The sequence below is a fragment of the Microcaecilia unicolor genome, chromosome 13 (assembly GCF_901765095.1).
Source record: "Microcaecilia unicolor chromosome 13, aMicUni1.1, whole genome shotgun sequence".
Classification (NCBI taxonomy): Eukaryota; Metazoa; Chordata; class Amphibia; order Gymnophiona; family Siphonopidae; genus Microcaecilia; species Microcaecilia unicolor.
Genome location: NC_044043.1, coordinates 30306985 through 30331790, shown reverse-complemented (window position 1 = coordinate 30331790; position 24806 = coordinate 30306985). Strand labels below are relative to the sequence as shown.

The 24806-nt window shown below is 46.8% G+C and overlaps 1 protein-coding gene across 6 annotated transcripts in view; it reads left to right on the top strand.

Moving 5' to 3' along the window:
• The first annotated feature begins 357 nt into the window (after window positions 1-357).
• TPST1 (tyrosylprotein sulfotransferase 1) overlaps window positions 358-24806 on the top strand; it is a 172628-nt gene continuing 148179 nt past the window's right edge. For all 6 annotated transcript variants that reach the window (XR_003939883.1, XR_003939882.1, XM_030185611.1 and 3 more), the window contains exon 1: window positions 358-548. The gene's annotated coding sequence lies outside the window, so the exon portion shown is untranslated. The remainder of the gene's footprint in view (window positions 549-24806) is intronic.

Sequence of the window (24806 nt, the reverse complement as noted above, 5' to 3'; positions counted from 1 at the left end):
GTACTAGCCCGTAAAAGCCCTGGCCAAAAAAAACCCGATGCAGTAGCAGCAGGTCTTCACTTCGGTAGCTCTGAAAGTGCAACGCAGCCCATTCCTAAATGGCTGCTACTGCAGCAACAGGAGCGGCCCCAACAGAAGGATGGTGGAGGTCTAGAGGACTAGAAGAATTGGGTGGAACAAAGGGTGGGGGGGGGGGGGGGGGAAACAACCGTAACGTAACGATTAACGAAACATATGAAACCCTGGGGGCCAACCCCACCCCCAAGGCGGCCGACCAATCAGGGAGCTCGAGACATCCAATTCCGGGCAGCCAATCGGAGCTCGCCTCTGGCATTTCCATGGCAGCGGCAGTAGCTGTCGTCGCCGCCGCGCGCGCAGAGGAAGAGACTAGAGAGACGAGTGGTCGACGGGTGCATTGGAGCAGCAGCAGCAGCAGCGCTGAGACGGCCGGGCGGGGGCAGAGAGAGCCCCAGGCCGCCTAGGGCCGGTGACATGCGGGGAGTCGGGCTGCAGAGAGGCCGGGGGCAGCCCTCTCCCCTCCCTCCCAGGTAGGACCGCTCGGGATGCCTTTCATCCCCCCTCCCCTGCCTCTTTTTATTTTGTTTTCCTCCCTTGTCTCATAGTTTTTTTTTTCTTTTATCCTCTTTTTTATTCCTTCTCTTTTGACATTTTCTCTTCTATTTTTCTTTTTTTCATCGCTTTCATTTTTTATTAAGCTTTCATTTTTTTGCATTTATCTTTTTTATATTTTGTTTTTCTCTTTTTCAGCCTTGGCCCTTTATCTTTTGGTTTTGCTCCTGGTATCTCTTTGCCCTTTTATTTTCTCTCTTGGTTTTTGGTTTCTTTATTTTCTGTGTCGGATCATCTTTCTAGCTACTAGATTAATCGCTTTATATAAAGGTGCGTGTGAATAGGTGGAATGGATGAATGTCTTCCTTACACGGTGCTGAACTCAGAGGATGTGCTGCTGTACAATTAGATTAACTGCGTCCAGAAAGCTTACGGTTTTAAAACCATTAAATCTGCAATTCGTTTCGGAAGAATGTTCTTTGCTATTTGTTGCTTTGAAAAAAACTGTTAACCTGCAGTTGATTAATTTTGTTCGGTTTTGCTCCTGCTTAGAGATCGTGCATTTGTCTTCAGTCTGACTTGAAGGTACAGACAGGGGGAGCGGAAACTGAGCTTTAGTAAAGGATAGACAACTTTCAGATTGTGTAAAGAGGAGCCCGGATATTGCTTCAGCCATCCAGATTGGTTGCAGGAGTGAGTCAGACATGGTTTTAGTAAAGAAAGCAGATTTTAAAAGGTGCAGTAGTTAAGTATGAAAGTATGATGATTTTCTGGTAGTGAAAATATTTTTAAACTCTAGGTTTAGATGTTATATCTATTTTGGAGAAGAAATGCTTCTAAAAAGTTTGTTCATGGATGTCCCAGTTTACTCTTAGATTTCTTACTTAGCTGTTAGGACATTCTTGGTAAAGAATATAGAACAGCTATTTGTTATTTGATTATGTATATTTTCGTTCATTTTTGAAATGATGTGGTTTTATTTATTTATTTTGTTGGTTTAATTACCACTAACATGTTAAGGCCAGTGTGAAATAAAGCACCATTCCAAATGTCATGCTTACAATATGTTATTGCCTTCAACGGGTGTTCTTGAACCAAGTCTATTTCAAAGATTATAGATTTTGGTTATTGATTGGAACTTTTTATTTTGAGGGAAGGAAAGGAGGGGGCATGCAACGGTCCACTGTAAAGTTGGGTGAGCGGCTAAATCAGACCCAGCCTCTGATGGACTCTGGCATCCTGAGTCTGCATTCACAATTGACTAGGGCTTTTCCTTGTATCTTCATATCCCTCTTCCAATTTACTTAACCTGTTCATTACAGCATCAGCCCTCAACTATAGAGGTTTGAGTGGCGGTCATTTTATCAGGGCTTCCTCTGCAAGCCAGTAATTACAGGACCTCAGTGTGGCCCTTAGATATTGTCGTAAAATAACTGGGATTCACCGCTTCCCCCTTTTTCCAGAACTGTGAACACTGTGCCGTCCCCACATCATGAGGATTGAAAGGACTTTACCATAATGACCCAATTTAAGATTATCAGCCCACCCATACAACCTTGCGCTGATACTATTAATGACCTTGATTCAGATTATATCTTGGACCTCGTTTCCCTATCTCCTTACTTATCCCTAGTCTTTTCTTCTCCATCTCTCCTATACCATATCCCTGGTCCTTTTGCTCATCCTATCTCTCTTATCTTCCCATATCCAATTCATTTATTTAAGACCTCACTACTATTATGTTCATTCAGCTTGTATTATTTCTCTTCATCTGTGTTGGTACTCTGTGACCAGGATCATAGGAATATATTGCAGTATAGCAAACTAAACTTGTAAACTCAGAAAGAAGTCCAGACATATCAGCCATCCTTCTAACTTCTGGACATAATGCAAAAATCTGTTGCATCCTGAAAAAAGCCAGACCGTTGTCAATCCTAATGTCCAGGGACATAAGTACATCTGAGAGGGCCCTCAAACATTTCAATCTTAGGTACTATGTGCTTAGTTTGCCAATATCGTAATCTGACCCTACCCACAGCAATAGATATTACTTAGCAATATACAGAGCAACCAATAAGAAAACTGTAAACATTTAGTCAGTAGGCTTCACAGTAGAAATAGCAACAAAGGAAATTTCATACATGACATGTGCGGGCGTCTTGTGTGACGACCCTGTTAGCGACTGATTTTCGAGTACCCAACAGCCTGCGATAGCCGAATTTGACCCCTGAAGACGCTCGAAGGAGCGAAACACGTGCGTGTAGGGTCTTGCTCATGAAGAAAGTGCATTGCTACAAAGTTAAAACCAGTAATGTCTTCAGTTAAGAAGAACAGTGGTATTTAGTTGATATGGCCTGCTGATTGGAATACATATACAGTGGAGGAGTTTTTTATGGACAGTGTAAAAATGGATTGAAGTTTTCCTGCTTAAGGACACTAAAGGAGAAAGTATCGTGTATCGAGTGAAGCAATTTGGATCTATTACAGCTGCTTGAGTCTTCACTATATTGAGTGGAACGTGGGTTTGATATGTGCTCCTAGACTGTTCTGGGCGCATTTTTGGCTAATATTTGGCTACTGATTGGAAGAACTTTGATACAAACATTTAGATATATGTAGCCGAAAAGCAAACCGCTCTATAGTATGGTTATGTCTGGTTATATGGCCATTGCTATCCTTGATGGTGATTTGTGAGTAATGGAATAATACATAGGTAGCAACATTATGTAATTTTGTGTCACTTGAGAGGGTATGTGTGTAGGTTAGAGTGATTGGAGTGAGATTGAAGAGTGATTGGTTTATAAAGTGGATTTTTATGATGATTTAATGGATAACAATGTAAATGTGTTAGTGCAATATTTGAATAAAGATTTCTCCGAGGACAAGCAGGCTGCTTGTTCTCACTGATGGGTGACGTCCACGGCAGCCCCTCCAATCGGAAACTTCACTAGCAAAGTCCTTTGCTAGCCCTCGCGCGCCCGCGCGCACCGCGCATGCGCGGCCGTCTTCCCGCCCGAAACCGGCTCGAGCCGGCCAGTCTTCTTTTGTCCGCACTCGGTACGGTCGTGTTTTCGCCGTGTCGAGCCCCGGAAAGTCGACCTCGCGCGTCCAATTTGTTTTGAACGTGTTTTTTTCCTTCGGGAAAGCTTGTCCTAGTCGGGAAGTGCTCCGGAAACCCCTCGCCGGGTTTCGTGTAAATCCTCCCCGTACTTCTAGCTTTTTTGCCCCGGTAAGTTTTCTTTCGTCGTCGGGGTAGGCCTCTTTTCGGCCTCGGTCGAGATTTTTTTCTCCCTCTAAATTTTGGTGCTCCAAATTTCGCCATTTCGGCTTTTGATTTCGCCGGCGTGATTTTTCCGCCCATGACATCGAAGCCTTCCAGCGGCTTCAAGAAGTGCACCCAGTGCGCCCGGGTTATCTCGCTCACTGATCGACACTCGTCGTGTCTTCAGTGTCTGGGGGCCGAGCACCGCCCTCAGAACTGTAGTCTGTGTTCCCTGCTTCAAAGGCGGACTCAGGTAGCGAGACTAGCCCAGTGGAACGTGTTGTTCTCGGGCTCTTCGTCGGCATCGGCACCGGGATCTTCGAGTGCATCGACGTCGTCAGCGTCCAGACCATCTTCCTCGGCCGCCCCTGCATCGAGTGCATCGAGGCATCGGGCCTCTGCATCGGCGCCGAGACATCGGATAGCTGCATCGACGTCGGTGGTACCAGGACCTCGTCTGCTGATGTCGTCGGACGGTGGTGCATCGGGTGGAGTGCAGGTGAGGGCTGTCCATTCCCCTGCTGGTGGCGGTGAGCCCTCGGGTGGGTCTCCTCCTACCCTGAGGGCTCCTGCGGTACAGCCCCCCCGAGATCGACCTTCTTCAGTCTCGGCCCCGAGGAAGCGACGGATGGATTCGACGTCCTCCTCGTCGGTGCCGGGGAGCTCCGGTGACATGCTTCGGAAGAAATCGAAGAAGCATCGACACCGGTCTCCTCCCCGTGTCGGCACCGAGAGCTCTGGGTCGCCGAGGGATTCGGCACCCAGCAGGCATCGGCACCGAGAGGACCGCTCACCCTCTGTTCAGGAGGTGTCGATGCGCTCCGCTCTGGACAGCCCGGAACAGCCTCCACGCCCGGAACAGGTTCTGACGTCGACGCCTGCATCGACCTCTCAGCCTTTCTCCGCAGCCACTCTAAACGAGAGCCTCCGGGCCGTTCTCCCAGAGATTCTGGGAGAGCTGTTGCGCCCTAACCCTCCGGTACCGGCGGTGCTTGCGCCTCCGGTACCGTCGAGCGTGGCGCCGGCTGGCCCATCGCCCAGGTTGAGGTCCCCGACGTCGGTACCGCGTGCGGTGCCGACCGCGGCCACCTCCCAGGAAGGCTCCCCGACTACGTCGGCGGAGGGAGCTTCGCCGATGCGGGCCAGGGAGTCTACCTCTCGACGCCCCCATCGTGGACGTGGCTCCACAGAGTCGAGCAGGGCGAGGTTGCAGACACAGGTCCGTGAACTTGTGTCTGACACCGAGGGTGAGGCCTCGTGGGAGGAAGAGGAAGATCCCAGATATTTCTCTGACGAGGAGTCTGAGGGTCTTCCGTCTGATCCCACTCCCTCTCCTGAGAGACAGCTTTCTCCTCCCGAGAGTCTGTCCTTTGCCTCCTTTGTCCGGGAGATGTCTACGGCCATCCCCTTCCCGGTGGTTGTGGAGGACGAGCCCAGGGCTGAAATGTTTGAGCTCCTGGACTATCCTTCTCCACCTAAGGAAGCGTCCACTGTTCCCTTGCACCATGTCCTGAAAAAGACATTGCTTGCGAACTGGACCAAGCCATTAAGTAATCCCCACATCCCCAAGAAGATCGAGTCCCAGTACCGGATCCATGGGGACCCAGAGCTGATGCGCACGCAGTTGCCTCATGATTCTGGAGTTGTGGATCTGGCCCTAAAGAAGGCTAAGAGTTCTAGGGAACATGCTTCGGCGCCCCCGGGCAAAGACGCTAGAACCTTAGACTCCTTTGGGAGGAAGGCCTACCATTCCTCTATGCTCGTGTCCAAGATCCAGTCTTACCAGCTCTACACGAGCATCCACATGCGGAACAATGTGCGGCAGTTGGCGGGCTTGGTTGATGCTCTTCCCCCCGAGCAAGCCAAGCCTTTTCAGGAGGTGGTCAGGCAGCTGAAGGCGTGCAGAAAATTCCTGGCCAGAGGAGTTTATGACACTTTTGATGTTGCGTCCAGGGCCGCTGCTCAAGGTGTGGTGATGCGCAGGCTCTCATGGCTGCGTGCCGCCGACATGGAGAATAGACTCCAGCAGCGGATTGCGGACTCGCCTTGCCGTGCGGACAACATTTTTGGCGAAAAAGTCGAACAGGTGGTAGAGTCTCTCCACCAGCGGGACACCGCATTCGACAAGTTCGCCCGCCGGCAGCCTTCAGCTTCTACCTCTACAGGTAGACGATTTTTCGGGGGAAGGAAGACTGTTCCCTATACTTCTGGCAAGCGTAGGTACAATCCTCCTTCCCGACAGCCTGTGGCCCAGGCTAAGCCCCAGCGCGCTCGCTCTCGTCAGCAGCGTGCGCCTCAGCAAGGCCCCGCGGCTCCCCAGCAAAAGCAAGGGGCGAGCTTTTGACTGGCTCCAGCAGAGCATAGCCGACATCCAAGTGTCCGTGCCGGGCGACCTGCCAGTCGGGGGGAGGTTGAAAGCTTTTCACCAAAGGTGGCCTCTCATAACCTCCGACCAGTGGGTTCTGCAAATAGTCCGGCAGGGATACACCCTCAATTTGGCCTTAAAACCTCCAAATTGTCCACCGGGAGCTCAGTCTTACAGCTTCCAGCACAAGAAGGTACTTGCAGAGGAACTCTCCGCCCTTCTCAGCGCCAATGCGGTCGAGCCCGTGCCATCCGGGCAAGAAGGGCTGGGATTCTATTCCAGGTACTTCCTTGTGGAAAAGAAAACAGGGGGGATGCGTCCCATCCTAGACCTAAGGGCCCTGAACAAATATCTCGTAAAAGAAAAGTTCAGGATGCTTTCCCTGGGCACCCTTCTCCCCATGATTCAGCAAAACGATTGGCTATGCTCTCTGGACTTGAAGGATGCCTACACACACATCCCGATACTGCCAGCTCACAGACAGTATCTGCGATTTCAGCTGGGCACACGCCACTTCCAGTACTGTGTGCTACCCTTTGGGCTCGCCTCTGCGCCCAGGGTGTTCACAAAGTGCCTAGCTGTGGTAGCAGCGGCGCTTCGCAGGCTGGGGGTGCACGTGTTCCCATATCTCGACGATTGGCTGGTGAAGAACACATCCGAGGCAGGAGCCCTGCAGTCCATGCAGATGACTATTCGCCTCCTGGAGCTACTGGGGTTTGTGATAAATTACCCAAAGTCCCATCTTCTCCCACTGCAGAAACTCGAATTCATCGGAGCCCTGCTGGATTCTCGGACGGCTCGCGCCTATCTCCCAGAGGCGAGAGCCAACAACTTGTTGTCCCTCGTCTCGCGGGTGCGAGCGTCCCAGCAGATCACAGCTCGGCAGATGTTGAGATTGCTGGGCCACATGGCCTCCACAGTTCATGTGACTCCCATGGCCCGCCTTCACATGAGATCTGCTCAATGGACCCTAGCCTCCCAGTGGTATCAGGCCGCTGGGGGTCTAGAGGACGTGATCCACCTGTCCACGAGTTTTCTCGAATCCCTGTATTGGTGGACGATTTGCTCCAATTTGACTCTGGGACGTCCCTTCCAAATTCCTCAGCCACAAAAAGTGCTGACCACGGATGCGTCTCTCCTGGGATGGGGAGCTCATGTCGATGGGCTTCACACCCAAGGAAGGTGGTCCCTCCAAGAAAGCGATCTACAGATCAATCTTCTGGAGTTGCGAGCGATCTGGAACGCTCTGAAGGCTTTCAGAGATCGGCTGTCCCACCAAATTATCCAAATTCAGACAGACAATCAGGTTGCCATGTACTATGTCAACAAGCAGGGGGGCACCGGATCTCGCCCCCTGTGTCAGGAAGCCGTCAGCATGTGGCTCTGGGCTCGCCGTCAAGGCATGGTGCTCCAAGCCACATATCTGGCAGGCGTAAACAACAGTCTGGCCGACAGGTTGAGCAGGATTATGCAACCTCACGAGTGGTCGCTCAATTCCCGTGTAGTGCGACAGATCTTCCAGGCGTGGGGCACCCCCCTGGTGGATCTCTTCGCATCTCAAGTGAACCACAAGGTCCCTCAGTTCTGTTCCAGGCTTCAGGCCCACGGCAGACTGGCGTCGGATGCCTTCCTCCTGGATTGGGGGGAGGGCCTCCTGTATGCTTATCCTCCCATCCCTCTGGTGGGGAAGACTTTGTTGAAACTCAAGCAAGACCGAGGCACCATGATTCTGATTGCTCCTTTTTGGCCGCGTCAGATCTGGTTCCCCCTTCTTCTGGAGTTATCCTCCGAAGAACCGTGGAGATTGGAGTGTTTTCCGACCCTCATCACGCAGGACGAGGGGGCTCTTCTGCATCCCAACCTCCAGTCCCTGGCTCTCACGGCCTGGATGTTGAGGGCGTAGACTTTGCCTCTTTGGGTCTGCCAGAGGGTGTCTCCCGCATCTTGCTTGCTTCCAGGAAAGACTCCACCAAGAGAAGTTACTTCTTTCATTGGAGGAGGTTTGCCGTCTGGTGTGACAGCAAGGCCCTAGATCCTCGCTCTTGTCCTACACAGACCCTGCTTGAATACCTTCTGCACTTGTCTGAGTCTGGTCTGAAGACCAACTCCGTAAGAGTTCACCTTAGTGCAATCAGTGCATACCATTACCAAGTGGAAGGTAAGCCGATCTCAGGACAGCCTTTAGTTGTTCGCTTCATGAGAGGTTTGCTTTTGTCAAAGCCCCCTGTCAAGCCTCCTACAGTGTCATGGGATCTCAATGTCGTTCTCACCCAGCTGATGAAACCTCCTTTTGAGCCACTGGATTCATGCCATCCGAAGTACTTGACCTGGAAGGTCATTTTCTTGGTGGCAGTTACTTCGGCTCGTAGAGTCAGTGAGCTGCAGGCCCTGGTAGCCCAGGCCCCTTACACTAAATTTCATCACAACAGAGTAGTCCTCCGCACTCACCCTAAGTTCCTGCCAAAGGTCGTGTCGGAGTTCCATCTGAACCAGTCAATTGTCTTGCCAACATTCTTTCCCCGTCCTCATTCCTGCCCTGCTGAACGTCAGCTGCACACATTGGACTGCAAGAGAGCATTGGCCTTCTACCTGGAGCGGACACAGCCCCACAGACAGTCCGCCCAATTGTTTGTTTCTTTTGATCCCAATAGGAGGGGAGTGGCTGTAGGGAAACGCACCATATCCAATTGGCTAGCAGATTGCATTTCCTTCACTTACGCCCAGGCGGGGCTGGCTCTTGAGGGTCATGTCACGGCTCATAATGTTAGAGCCATGGCTGCGTCGGTAGCCCACTTGAAGTCAGCCTCCATTGAAGAAATTTGCAAAGCTGCGACGTGGGCTTCTGTCCACACATTCACATCCCATTACTGCCTGCAGCAGGATACCCGACGCGACAGTCGGTTCGGGCAGTCAGTTCTTCAGAACCTGTTTGGGCTTTAGGATCCAACTCCACCCCCCGAGGGCCCTGTTTGTTCTGTTCCAGGCTACACTCCCAGTTAGTTGGTAAATTTTTTAGGTCAATCTCTGTTATGTCCTCGCTGTTGCGAGGCCCAATTGACCATGGTTGTTGTTTTGAGTGAGCCTGGGGGCTAGGGATACCCCATCAGTGAGAACAAGCAGCCTGCTTGTCCTCGGAGAAAGCGAATGCTACATACCTGTAGAAGGTATTCTCCGAGGACAGCAGGCTGATTGTTCTCACCAACCCGCCCGCCTCCCCTTTGGAGTTGTGTCTTCCCTTGAAGTGTATTGTCTTGCTACATACTGGACTGGCCGGCTCGAGCCGGTTTCGGGCGGGAAGACGGCCGCGCATGCGCGGTGCGCGCGGGCGCGCGAGGGCTAGCAAAGGACTTTGCTAGTGAAGTTTCCGATTGGAGGGGCTGCCGTGGACGTCACCCATCAGTGAGAACAATCAGCCTGCTGTCCTCGGAGAATACCTTCTACAGGTATGTAGCATTCGCTTTATAATTAAACAAACAGTGGTTGTTTTAGAATGTGCATATATATCTGAATAACTTAACAGCAGTTGTGTTTTTTTTTTAGGGGGGTGCGTGCTCGATATGCATCGTATCTGTCAGGTGGTAGCAAAGGATAGTGGGGCAGTTGTGAGGTGTAGTTTTGGGAGTAGGAGCAGCTTGCTGGCTGATGGGACAGCTGCAGGTGGGAAGCAGTTTTGGAAGTGGGAGAAATTTTTGTATTAATGGGACAGTTGTTGGGGATTGGGAGAGGCAGCTTGAAGAGAGGAATTCTAATTACATAGTAACATAGTAAATGACAGCAGATAAAGACCTGTACGGTCCATCTAGTCTGCCCAACAAGATAAACTCATTTTACATGGTATGAGATACTTTATATGTATACCCAGGTTTGATTTGTTCTTTCCATTCTCGGGGCACAGACCGAAGAGGTCTGCCCAGCACTCTTGTACAAAATGTTCTGGAGCTAACGTTGAAGCCCCTTAAAATTTACACTCAAGCTCATCCATATCTATTCAGTCACGATCAGGGCATAGACCGTAGAAGTCTGCCCAGCAGCGGTTTTGCTTCCCAATTACCGGCGTCGCCACCCAATCTCCGCTAAAAGTCCATGGATCCGTTCCTTCTAAACAGGATTCCTTTGTGTTTATCCCACGCACGTTTGAATTCCATTACTGTTTTCATCACCACCTCCTGCGGGAGAGCATTCCATGTATCCACCACCCTCTCTGTGAAAAAATACTTCCTGACATTACTCTTGAGTCTGCCCCCCTTCAACCGCAATTCACGTCCTCTAGTTCTACCACCTTCCCGTCTCCAGAAAAAGTTTGGTTGCGGATTAATACCTTTCAAATATTTGAATGTCTGTATCATGTCAGCCCTGTTTCTCCTTTCCTTCAAGTTTTACATGTTCAATTGCTATGTTTTACTGTATATAAGTTTCTATGCTGCAGAAGCTGGAATGCCTTCTCCTATAGAAATACATTGGGCCTTTTAAATTTATTTATAAGGTGGGTTTATTTCTCTGGAACTTCTAGTCCTCTTTGGCTCATTTTTGAACTCTTTTTACCAGTTTTCTTTGCATACCAAGTTTCAACCCAGTCCGTTAAATATTTGGAGAGTTATTTTGCTCCCAGACAGTTGGACGAGCAGTCATTCTCAACCCCTTCTGTATAATTCTTCCCAAGTTCCATTGGGTTGAAAAGAATAAAAAACGTAAAGGAATCAAGGCCTAAAATGTAGATCTATTTTATTCAGACATGTACTTTGTTGAACCACTTTGCTATCAGGGAAATCTTCTGTTGGGGAAAGTCATTGTAAGCAGTAATCTGAAAATGTGTTCTTATCCAAGACATGCTGGCTTCAAGGAAAACTGCAAATTAACACAGATCAAAGTCAACAGGTTTGTTTTGGACCATGCTTGCCTGAGTAGAGCACCATACTGTTTCACATAGGAGATTAAATGGATTAAATACTGTTATATTTATGAACAATCTTAATTGATCTCACATTTGCATGGTAACCGTACTTCAGCATTGCATTGTATTTCATTAGAGGGATGATTCTGTGTAACCTCTGGACATCTTTCCTTTATAATTGACGACACACAAGGCCATCTCATTTCATGAAGAATGCCTTGTTGTCGCCAGTAGTGGATCAGTGTCTGATGTGTATGCTTTATTTCGTTTTTGTACATTTCCACATCAAACTAGTGAAATACAATTATTTTAAAATCATGTAATTAATTTGTTATCAGAAAATAAGTAGAAAGTGTGATGTTCTATGTAGCCTTAGGTGTAGGAAACGTGCCAGTTCCCCCCCCTCCTATTTTTCCTGGAATCACTCATAAACCTTGAAAAGTGGAAAGTCTGTCCCCACAAGAACTTACTTTCACAAAGCTGCAGCTGGTGATGTGGTACTGCCGACAGCCCATTCACTTTGAATGGGCTGTGTCGGCATTACCGCACGGCAGCCGCTAGCGTGGCTTTGTAAACAGGAAAGTTTGGTAGGGTTAGGCCCATCCATTTCAAAGTTATAAGGTGGGGAACCGGAATAGCACACTTGAGAAAATTGCTAACTTTGCTCCCCCCACCCCACACTTTTCAATCACTTCCCAATTCTGAAAAGTCATTTTTTCACTCAAGCACCTGCTTCCACACACAGTTTGATACAGCTAGGTTCGCAGATATTTGGTGCTTTCTTATAAACCTCTCTGTTCTGTTGCACCAAGGCTAGAAAATCAAGATGGTGGTGTTTTTCTAGTCTTAGTTCCCTCCTGTTCCATTATTTGGGCTCTTGGACCGCCCTTGATACGGGCCCTAAAGTGACTGACTGGGTTCAGTTTGTGGCTTTGGCCTGTTTCAGGGGTCAACTACAGAAGACGTCTCATGTGGCTCACCTGGATATTGTTCGATTCTTGCGGGGAACGGGCTGCTTGCGGCCTCGCTTTCGTATGCCGTATCCAGAGTAGAACCTTAATTTAGTTCTTTGGGACTCTTCAGAAAACTCCTTTTGAGCCAATCTGGAAGGCATCCTTTAAAGAGCTTGCGCTAAAGATGGCGTTCTTGGTGGCTGTTGCATCAGCATGTAGGATTTTGGAGCTTCAGGCTCTCTCTTGTTGGGATCCCTTTCTTTGCTTTTCAGAGGCAGGGTTATTACTCCACATGGTTCCTTCATTTTTTCCAAAAGTGGTATTAGTATTTCATCTCAATCAATTTGTGGAGCTTCTGTCCTTTCGTAGAGAGTACAAAGAGGCTCAGTATTCTTCCTTGAAGCTTCTCGATGTGCATAGAGTGCTGCCATTGTGTCAGTTATTGAACTGTTTAAATTTAAATTTTAGACTTTATGCCAATGACATACAATTTCTTCTGCCTATTGATGACTCGATTCAAAAGATTTTTGAAAGGTTGAATATGATTCTCTCAATGGTAGTTAGTTGGATGAAAGCAAACTGTTTGAAGTTAAATGTCAACAAAACAAAGATTTTATTGTTCTCTCCATATGCTTCCATTGATGTGCCAGAATTCTTTGGATGTTAAGGTGTAGAAATAGCTGTTGATAATACTTTGTGAGATTTAGACATGATGGTAGATTCCAGTCCGAGCACGAAAGTACTTACGCAAAACATTGTGAAAGATGGGGGAGGGGAGGGGGGTTCAAGTTGCGTCTGATTAGACATTAAAAAAAACTACTAACTCCACAAATTTTTAGAACAGTAGTTCAAAAGCTTTATAATACCATGTTTTGATTACTGTAATAGTCTGTTGCTTGGTATTTCCAAATCTCAGTTGAAGTCATTACAAGTTGCACAAAATGCTGTTTCTAGAATTTTGGGTACAGTTAGTAGGTATGAACATATTTTCACTGGTTTTGAAATCTTTGCATTGGTTACCTGTTGAATATCATATCAAATTTAGAATCTTTTAGTTTTTAAGATTTCAACTGGTGCAGTCTCTGAAATATTAGCAGCAAAATGAGATGTGTATCAGCCTTCTAGAACTTTGAGATCTAGACAACAATGGTATTTAGATATTCCTTCAATTCTGAATTATAAGATTGAACATAGAGCAGCTGTTTTTTTTTTTATGTAGGATGTCCTCTATTGTGGAGCAGTTTACCATTAAGATTGAAGAAAATACAAGAGATCAAACAGTTCAAAAAAAGAGTTGAAGACCTATCTCTTTATACAAGCATATGGGTCTGATGACAACATGATTTGAAAAGGTGGAAGAGATCAGTTTGAGTAATGTGATTGTTTATTTGTAATTGGGTTTTAGATACATTTCATCACGCCACCATACTATAAAAATTATTTGGATTTTATGCATGTAAGTTTGTAAACTGCTGAGAACACTTGGATTTTGCAGTATGTAACATTTTTAAATGAATAAATAAGTAAAGATATCTGGAAGTCACGAATGAGTTTGCAAATTGGACAGACTGTTTATGCTTTTTGGTAAACAGAGACTTGGCCTCATTACATTATATTACATTACGTGGCAAAGGTATTTATATTCCGTGAATACCTGGTTATCTCAATGCAGATCACAAAAGCAAAGATAACTGGGAATAGCCCAGAGAATTATTAACATTAACTAAAAATAATAAAATCTGGCAAATTAACTCAAATACTTTCGAAAAAGCCAGGCTTTCAAATATTTCCAAAAAATTCAAATAGACTGATGGATATCTAAGCTCCCTCAGTAGACAATTCCAAACACTACTAGGTGACAAATAAGTAAAAGATGATTTAAAAAGTACTCATATCAAATAATTTTAGATGAAGGAAAATGCAATATAAAGGGATCTCTTAATTTTGTCAACATTTCCACAGTGGGATGAATGGTAAGAAAGCACATATAATATGATACTATCGCGTCAACTTACTTGTTTGAGGGGAAGCAGGCTACTCAGGCCTTGCAGGCTCATTCTGGTCCTTTTACTGAGCTGCGGGAAAAAGGGCCCTGCGGTAGTGCCATGGGCCACTTGTTCTCTACAAGTTGTCCAGAGATGAGATAGGTCCACACAGGTTTGCTCGTCTGGTTAGCGTTATATTAACGAGTTGTTTAAGGTTGTTGTGTTTATTCTGAGTTTCTCCTTACTGCTTGTCTAAGTAAATACGAGGAGCTGGATTGGATGGTAAGAAAGCACATATAATATGATACTATCGCGTCAACTTACTTGTTTGAGGGGAAGCAGGCTCCTCAGGCCTTGCAGGCTCATTCTGGGGTCCTTTTACTGAGCTGCGGGAAAAAGGGCCCTGCGGTAGTGCCATGGGCCATTTTACCAGCACGCCAGGGCCCTTTTTTGCTGAATCCAGTAAAAGCCCCCAAAAGAATGGCCACACTGTGAGAGAACTCTTATTGTGTGCCAATATGGCGGGGAGCCCTTACCGCCACCTATTGAAATGGCTGTAAGGGCTCCCGCGTTAACCCGGCGATAATTGACCAGCATGCAGCAATGCCCGATTATCACTGGGTTACTGCCATGCTAACCATTTCCGGGGGTTTTTTCCCCTGGAAATGGCGCGCACTCGACTTGGATCTACCATCGGCGGCCGCATTGGGCCAGCGTTAGTCTTAGAAGAGTGAGTGGTAAGCCCGTGTTGGGCTTACCTCTGCTCTGTAAAAGGGTCCCTCTATGAGGCATACAGTGACATCCTGGGCAGAGACTACCATACTGTGTCCGGCAGATATTTGCAAGGCAGCGACGTGGTTGATGCCACATACCTTGGTCAAACACTACAGGGTGGATGTTGCAGCATGCTCGGAAGCCAGTTTTGTGGCTTTGGTCCTCAGAGCAGCGGCGCCAGGATCCCACCCACTCTAGGGATTGCTTTTGAACATCCTACAGGTTGTGGAATAATGATAAGCAAAGTAATGGAAGGAGAAATTAGGTCTTACCTGATAATTTTCTTTCCATTTGTCCTATCCAGTGTTCCATAGGCCCACCCTGTCACGGCTATCGCTGTGTCTAGACCCCCCCCCCCACTCACCCACTCTTCCTGCGTAGCATCTTTGGGGGGGGCCTTGACACCCCCAACGAGTTGGACTGCAAGCAGGCTGCCTTCCAGCAGTGCCTCTGCATGCTTTCCTGTAGCCGGTTCCCTGCACCCTTGTACCATCTGTTTTGGGCCGCTCTTAGGCGTTCATACACGTCCTCGCATCGCTTTTCTGGTCCCATGATCTGGCGCCTCCCATTGATGTCACCCACACCAACTATTTGAGGTGCACTGTGGTCAGTTCCCTTGCTTCTGCAATGAGCCGTGTTGCTTGGGGAGTCCTGCCTCAGTGTTCCACCCAAAGTCCAACCTCAGCGTTCCAGGCCTAGTTCTATTTCAGTGATCCTGTACGTGACCTGCCTTATCGATCCAGTCCTTGCCCTGCCTCAGCATCCCAGGTCCTGGTCCGCCAGGCCTGCCCCAAACGGCTCTTTTTAGAGCTTGGCTTCAGCTTACCTAGTCCAGACGTGACTCCTCAGCCGTCCACATTCAACCTCTCGGCCTCTGGCAAGAGCCCTGCTGCTGTCCTAGTGCATGCCTTCCTGTGAACCTGACACGCCCAAGGTTTCTGAGATGTTTAGTCGGTGCGAAGTAATGGATCAAATAACAACTTTCACCCTGCATAATGCTTCCTTCATATCTCTTGTTCTCTACAAGTTGTCCAGAGATGAGATAGGTCCACACAGGTTTGCTCGTCTGGTTAGCGTTATATTAACGAGTTGTTTAAGGTTGTTGTGTTTATTCTGAGTTTCTCCTTACTGCTTGTCTAAGTAAATACGAGGAGCTGGATTGGATGCCAAGAGAGATATGTCTTGGCTCAGTTTTCAGTTCTTTATTTCCACTTTGCTGTTTGATGGACACAACTATCCCACTGGTTCTGGAATAGTGGGAAGGACTAATGGAAAGAAAATGATCAGGTAAGACCTAATTTCTCTTTCACTGTCTACAGAAAAATAGCATCGGAAATGATACCATGAATTACTAAAAATAACTGGTACTGAATATAAACATTTGATAGATGTACAGCTTCACTAAATTCTGAGAATTGGCATGAACATCATTTTAAGTAAATCAACATTTTATCCATCTCAGTAAGAATATTTCAGATTTCAGTAACAGACTGAATCAACTTGTTCATGAATTATCCTTGCAAATAAGTTACATGTTCCAAGAAGTGCTTTGTTCTGATTTTTGCATATGTGATCTTCTCTAAGCCAGTCGGTCTCATCTGTCTCTGTGAAATCTAAGGTGAGGCTATAGGTATCCTAAAACTTCCAGTTGGTTTATGGCCAAGAACAGATCTAATTGACTGTACCTGTGGAGGCCATCCCATCTTGTTTATAACAATCAATAAGTGACTTTGTGACGTCAAGTATGTGTTTTCAAGATGCTTCAGAAAGCAAATATTTCATTAGAAAATTCTTCTCGCTCCACCTCTCCTCATTAGGAGGTGATAGCTAATGAGTTTGAGTGATTATTCTGGAGGAAGCTCTTGGGAGTCCTTTGTTAAAGAGAATTCCCTTTGGTGAAGTGGCTCTGGTACGTGTGTTATCGGAAGTCGGTAGCACCTTGCTGGCGATTTTCTTGACAAAATGATGCCTTCATCTTTCAGCTCTTCAGTCCTCTGTTGAGCTTACATTTTTCATTAGGCGTGCGTGCTGTTGAAGGGGGGGAAAAAGGCAAAACTAAGATGAACCAGAGTCTTGTCAGCATGACATGTTAGATGCTTCCCAGTGTAATATTCACAACAGTGTGTGTGTGTCTATATGTGTTTTGTGTGTGTATATCTATATACTGTATATATATGTACATATACAACTGTTATCAAACATAGAAATGAAGAGTGAAGGGCAGCTTTAATTTTAGGTACAGAAAGTAGTGTGGGTGATGTTAGTCCACTTGAATGCACAGAAGCAAATTTTAATCCAAAACAAAGAAAAGCTTTAGTTCAACCTGTCCTAATTGAGAAGAGTGGTTTAGCTTCTAAAATCCAGTCAAAAGTGTGTTAGGTTATTTCAGGAGCTCTCTCCTGAGGATACTCCAAGCCTGTTGGGTTTCCAGGATATCCACAATGCCTGTGCCTGAGAGCGATTTGCATAGAGTGGAGGCAGCGCAGGAAAATCTCTCGCATGCGTATTCATTGTGGATATCCTGAAAGACCGAAAGGCTAGGTGTGTCCTGAGGACTGGGTTGAGAATCACTGAAGGTATTACTCCAGGGGGTTCCCAAACGTTTTCGGTTAATGGCACCCTTAGTGTCCAAGCAATTTTTCTCAGCAGCCCCCCCACCCCAGCCACATGGGTCTCCGCATCCCCCCTGGCCACATAGGTTTCCACACTCACCCACCACATATGTCTCCTTTTCCCTGCTGCCCCCTCTTCCCCAGAAAGTCCAGCAGACCATTCCCTGCAGGCCCTCGCCTCCCATAAATCAAGCACACCTCTGCCTTTCCCAAATCCAGCATCGCTTGCTACCTTCCTTCCTGCAGGTCCAGGATCACACAGGCAGGCACTTCAGGGCCTTCCCAGTCTACCGTGTTGGGCCTCTCTGATGCAACTTCCTGTTGCAAGAGCTGGACGCAATATAGGGAAGTCCCCGCAGTGCCTGTGTGAATCGCAGATAGCTCGAAAATGTAAGCTGCAAGCACTGCAGTGGCGGCAGGGGAAGAAGCATGAAGCGGCAGATTCCGGACCTGCAGGAGATGAAAGTAGGGAGTGATGCTGGATTCTGGGCGACGGGAGGGAGGTAAAGATTTGCCGTGGCACCCCTGAGAGTTCGCTGCAGTGCACAGTTTGGGAAATGCTGTATTAACTCTTTTTTTTTGTTTGTTTTTAATTTATTAACTTTTTTTATTTTTGCACGGCTAGATCAAGATAATAGTTTACATAAGAAACGCTGTTCAAATTATGAAGCCCATCATGTCATGAATGAAATGATCAGCCATAACTTCCTGTGGTACTTGTGAACTACATCTTGGATTTTTAATATTGTACCTCTGTGAAGTACGCTTTCCTGCTGCTTGATTACAGAGCTTAAACTGCTCAAAAACAGGGCTGATAATATGCTAAGCTCGTCTGCTTGCCAGCAACTTTTCATTTCAGCATTCAGTGTAATAAAGTGCACAGAAATATTCTACGTTGTTAAACATCGACCTTTCTGTGGGATTGCAGCCATAACTATAAATGACAATGTTTGCCACTGATTTTTATAAATGCCTCCAGGGTTCCTGAGATAAAGCTAGATGGTGCTATTACTAAAATGAGAAATAACATTGTAATTCCAAGAACTCTGTTTTCCTCAGTTGGAAAAATAAAAAGCTTCATTATATACTCTGCCCGCCTCTCTTTAAGCATTGTTTACAGCTGCATAATGAAAGAGAAAGCACTGATCTTTTAAATCAGGCAGAAGTGTCTCTTAGAAAAATCAGAGAATTAATGCTAGTCTGTGGGAAAACAATAAAATAACACAAATAGGATCTGATTTAAAAAAGTAATAATTGCATTCAAGTCAGTAATAAAATTAACATAATCTTCTTGAAGATGCTGAAGTTCCCAGAGTTCTCCCTTGAAGTGCTGTGCAAAATGGGACTTTCAGTGTCATATTATACCCATTCCATATATTTCATCAAATTAATTTGATAAAGTGGTTTTGGTCAGCTGGCAGTAGGAAGGAGCCTCTTGTTGAAAGAAAACCATGCGGTGCCCTCCTTCCTTCCTCCTTCTTCAGGATCATCCTCCTTCAAGCTATGAGGGAGTTGGGGGACCACCAGGGTAGTCTTAGAGGGGGTCCTAACCAGGGGTCCCACCTGACCATCAGGGTTTTGGTATTTGGGGGGGGGGAGTCTGGGGTCCACCAGACCATCAGGGCCTTAAGTCTTTGGGGGGGGGGGGATGAGGGGCCTGGAGTCCACCAGGTCACCGGGGCACAGTCCACTGGACCACCAGGACTTTATGTCTGAGATAAAGAGGTCATCCCCTTCTAACTGCTTAAGGTTTGCCATGAGAGGATAATGTTGCTGAAAATATAGAAAGACAGCCCCAGGGCAGTCCAGGGGCAGAGCCTGTGTGGAACCGGATTTTATCTCGTATCTGTGATTATTCAGCACTGCTACCTAGAGAGTTATCTGGTTAATTCAGGACAGAAAAAACGTTGTCCTATGTTAGGGGCCCTTTTTACTAAGCAGCAGTAAGCCCACCACACGCCAATTTGGAACTACTGCCGGGCTTCTGCAGGTGCCCGGTGGCAGTTCCTACCACTAGGGTGCGCCATTTCCAATGCTACAAAAATATGTCCTGTTCGGGCAGCAGTTAATTCCGGATTAGCGCAGGAGCCCTTATCGCCGTCTCAGTGGGTGGTGGTAAGTGGTTCACTTACCGCACGGCCATTTCTTTTTCCCAAAAATGGACAGTCTTTTTCCCACTGGGGTAAAAGAGGGGCTCAGCCTGCGTCAAAAAATGTGCCGATGCTAGTGCAGGCCCCTTTTTACCGCAGCTTTGTTAAAGGATCCCTTAATCAGATAGTTATCTGGGTATCGTCACTGACTTGTCAATACTTGGATACCAGAGGCAACCATCTCTATATCCAGATTTTCATCACCACCTGATATCGGGATATTTGCGCTGAAATCCAAGTATAGATTTAAAAGCCATGGATGACTTTTCATTTAAATGCCAACTGCAGACTCTGAATATTATTCAGTTTGTTTTACCCAGAGCAGCCACCTCCTATATTGTACATTTCCTGCTGCTTGATTGGGTGATAGCTATACAAATATAGATGGACTTCATAGAGGAGGGTGGGGGGAAACCTGAGTAGCAGGGTACTGTATCCATAATTGGGTGACCTTCCAATTTACCCAGAAACCTAAAGGAGCAGAAGCTAAACGCCTGGGATAAAATTTATCTGGGTCTTTAGGACGGATTAGGATTTACAGGAAGGATTTGTGGGTCTTTGATATTTTGTCTCTGCCTTAGCTCCATACAGTATAGCAGATATGAGGATAAATATTACAGGCTTTGGGCAGTTGAAGCCAGCTGGACCCTGCAGCACATTCTTTCTTGAAAGTCTTTGTCATAAAAAGTATAGACTATTAAAATCTGATTTTTGAGGCTAACAATTCTTTTCATTTTAACAAAGAAAATGCAAAGATTTTTTTTTGTGGCCTGGCAGTCTGCCAAAAGCCTCTTTTTTTTTTTTTTTTTTGTACTGCTTACTCTCTTGGAAGATATACCCCACATAGTTGAACTGTCAGTCTCTTTTATTTTCCAAAAGCAATTTACATATTGTGTGTGGTACGGGCAAACTGGCATGTACATAAAAATGTGCTGATTATTCTAAAATGAGTCATGAGGGGGAGGGTGTGAAAGAAAACTGGCCAGCATAAGCAGCTAATACAAAAGCTACCCAGTTAATATTTCAGTTTCAGGATAATTAAAAATTCAGGATAATTAAGAAAGACACGCACAAGCACACAACAAAGCTTTAAAAGGTTTCTTTTTTAAAGTTGTGTATTCTCGCTCTTTCTTTTGAACCTTTTTTTTCCCCCCAGCAGATCTCTGCCATTTGCTGTCCTTGTGGATCATTTCTGCAACCTTTTTCAGCCATGGATGTAGAACAGAGATTAATGAGTTAGCCAGGGTAGGCAGGCCTGAAGAACCTTACATGTGCACAAGATTAGTGTTGTGCTGTCTTCTTGTTACTCTCCCTTGGGTTTTCACAAGAATTCCTTCCTGTTTTTATTTTTGTTACATTTGAACCCCACGCTTTCCCACTCATGGCAGGCTCAATGCGGCTTACATATTGTACAACAGGTACTTATTTGTACCTGGGGCAACGGAGGGTTAAGTGACTTGCCCAGAGTCACAAGGAGTTGCCTGTGCCTGAAGTGGGAATTGAACTCAGTTCCTCAGTTCCCCAGGACCAAAGTCCACCACCCTAACCACTAGGCCACTCCTCTATTTCTCCTAAGAGTTGTGCTTGTTCTTTCATTTCACAAATTGGAGGCCAACTGAGTGTTGGTTTCTGCTTTGGTGCCGAAACCAGCGTGAAATTTGGATTTGGCCATGTTTTGGTTTTGGCCAATAATTTCAGTGCATTTTCAGCTGAAACTCTCTCTCTCCCCACCCCCCACCCCAAAGATGGCAACAATTTTGTGTCCCTGTTGACCAAAAGCACTGGCCTCCCCGGGCCTACCTAAGCCCGCCTCACTCAAACATAAGATGGACCTCCAGGACCCCCCACCCCCCAAACACAAAGGCTCTGGTGGTCCAGTGGGACCACTAGCGTCCCCTACTCCCTCCCCCCACATCAAACAAAAATGCCTTAGTGGTCCAGTGGGGCCGCTAGCTAGTTAGCTACTCCCTCCCTTCCCCCCCCCCTCTGGCGACCTACCTCTCCATAGTAGTAATAAGTGGAGGAGGGAGGGACTAGCATTTTCTCCCTCCTCTTTGGGTGCCTTCCCAAAATGGTGGTGTCCTGCCCTGCCCAGTGCATCCTAGGATGCACAGGGCAGGATACCGCCAGTTTAGAAGGCGCCCAAAGAGGAGAGAGTGAGCGCTAGTCCCTCCCTCCTCCGCTTACAACTACTACAAAGATATGGGGAGAGGGGGAGGGAGGGAGGAAGGACTCGCTAGCTAGCAGCCCACTGGACCACCAGGGTGTTTTGGTTCGATGTGGGGGTGGGGTGGGAGCGGGAGAAGCTAGTGATCTCACTGGACCACCAGGGCCTTTGTGTTTTGGGGGAAGGGGCCTGGAGGTCCACCAGACTTCCAGGTCTTGTGTTTGGGGGGGACGGGTTTAGGTTCGATAGGTCCAGGAGAAAACCCAGGACCTGTCAAACCTTTTCTGCTGTTTGGCAGCCTGGGCCTGTCAAACAGTCCTCTGGCAGAAGTACCCTTATGATCAGAGCTAATAGCACACATAAATTTTTATGCTATTAGTGTATTGTACTTGTAATATATATAGGAACTCAAGTAATAAGTATTAAAGGACCCATCCCCCAGAAACCTGTCCACATCTTTTTTTAAACTCAGTCAATTCTATTAGTTTTGATCACATCTTTTAATTATGCATTGCCTGAAAAAAAGTTTGTTTTAAATATGCTACCTGTTAAGTTTCTAGTTCTAGTACTATTTGAAAGGGTTAATAATAATTTCCTATTAACCTATTCTCCCTACTAACAGTTTATAGACCTCTTGCATATCCACGCTCAGTTGTCTCTTCTCTAAGCTGAAGCACTGTGGTGCAGATGATCAGAAGCCCCGCCCCCACATTGTTCCGAACAGCGCTCTAAAATTAGCACTGGAACAATGCAGGGCATTAACACCCCTATAATCAGAGCTATTAGCATGCAAATTTAGTCAAGCTATTAACTCAGATCATAGGGGTACTTCTGCAGGAGGATTGTGCCCTGATCTGTCAAACAGCAGAAAAGGTTTGAGAGGTCCGGGATTTTCTCCCAGGCCTGTCAAACCTAAGCCTGCCCCCCCCACCAAACACAAGGCCTGGAGGTCCACCGGACCTCAAGGCCCCTCTACCCCCCTCCCAACACTAAAAAGACCCTGATGGTCCAGTGGGACTGCTAGCCCCACCCCCAACACTAAAAAAAACCCAGGTGGTCAGTGGGACTGCTAACCCACCACACCTGCACCGCTAACCCTCCACACCAGGCACCTCCCTGCTCTGCCTGGTGCATCCTGGGATGCGCTGGACAGAGCTTAACTCCTATATAAGGGTTAAGCCTCACCCAGCGCATCCCAGGATGCATTGGGCAGGGCAAGGCACCACCAGTTTGAAGAGGTGACCGCAGAGGAGAGAGTGCTAGTCCCTCCCTCCTTCAACTGTGAGGTAGGCTGCGGGGGGGGGGGGGGGGGCTGCCAGTGCGTGTGTAGAGGGCTAGCGATCCCACTGGACCACCAGGGTCTTTTTAGTGTTGGGGGGGGGGATGCCTGGAGGTCCACTGGACCTGTCAAACCTCTTCTGTTGATCTCCCCCATTCCTCCCTTTCTGGCAAACCCTAATGCCAGCTCCGAGTTGGTGTAGGGTTTGCAGCAGTAGCAGCACACTTGTGTGGCACGCTGCCTGCTGATCATAAGGGAGGAATGCGAGAGACTCTCATTTGCATGCAGTTAGTGATCGGAGCCAGCGAACGCGTTGTTTCATGCGCTCACCAGCTCTGATCCAGGGACACAGGCAAACGTGGGTGCTAGTCCAGCGCTAATGGCCTCTAGCACCCACGTTTGCGTTTGATCATCTGAGCCAGTGTGCAGTTCTGGTCATCCATCTCAACACAGATATAGGAGAATTAGAAGAAGGTACAAAGGAGAGGAACAAATGATAGAGGATGGAATGGCCACCCTGTGAAAAAAGGCTAAGTGGGTTAGGGTTCTTCAGTTTGGAGAAGAGACACCTGAGAGGGGTCCGAGCCTTCTCCAACTAGGATGGGTCAAAACAGTTGGTTCGGGGGCAGGCTGCCCCAGTCTTTTTACTGCTTTAACTATTCACTTATATTTTCTCTCAGAAATGGTGTTCTTTTCTGTTTAACTGTTGATTTGTAAACCGCTCTGCTGTGCTTTCCTGAAGTAGCAATATATTAAGCCTAATAAGCTGTTTGGTAAGAGATTTTTAAAGGACTAGGTTTTCAGTTTGTGATTTAGGTTATTGCTATACATGGCAAACTTTAACATTCCTCTAAATAAATTGGACTCAATGCAGTTAACATCAGATAAGTAAGTGTATATATTATAAAAATAAAATACAGTGTGTAATACAACCTTTAAAAAGAACCATATTTAACAAGGTTCAACCATATGGAAGGTGACAGAGATGGAACACTGTACAGGCTGACGAGACTTTGGAGCTTCATACAGATCATCATTTTTGGAACTAAATGTGAAAGAGAATTCTTTATAGGTTTTTCTAGTGACAAAATCTGGCTGTGTGCTTGCTATTGTGGACCTGATATTCAAAAGCCATTTAACTGGGCAGGCGAGACTCCTGACCAGTGACATTGTGCTGTTTGCCCTGACCATCAATATTCAGCGACACTTTACTGGGCAATGCTGCTGAATATTGGCTCTGGCAAAAGCAAGGAAATGACCACAAGAAAAATGTTCCAGGATGACAAATAAAGTTTTATTCACAAATAAATATAATCCATATTGTAGTCTGACAGAAGCGCAGTCGCAGCTATATATAGCTACACAATTGGACCCTAACAGGCCTTGTTTCGGCAAACAAGTCTTCCTCGGGAGGCTTTTCCATATGTAGCATATGACCAACAAAATGGTTTGTATCACATTGAAACCAATGACTGCATTATATTTGTTTGTCATCCTGGAAAACTTTATTCTTGTTGTCATTTCTACTCTTTTATTTTTTTTTTGCTTTTGCCCAACTTGTCTATGGAAGTGTTGGTTTTCCTTGTTTTTTTGGCATATTAGCTCTGACCCTCCCCCCCCCCCCCCCCCCCCCCCACGGTCTTTGTTCAATTGTGGTCTTGGGCAGAGCCAGTACTTAACCAATTAGCATCAATATTCAGTTGAGTAACCAGCCAAGTAAGCAGATAAAACTAGGACAGCAAAAAGGCTGTTCTAACTTTATTTACTGAGTTAACCTTGCACCAGTCTGAATATGGAC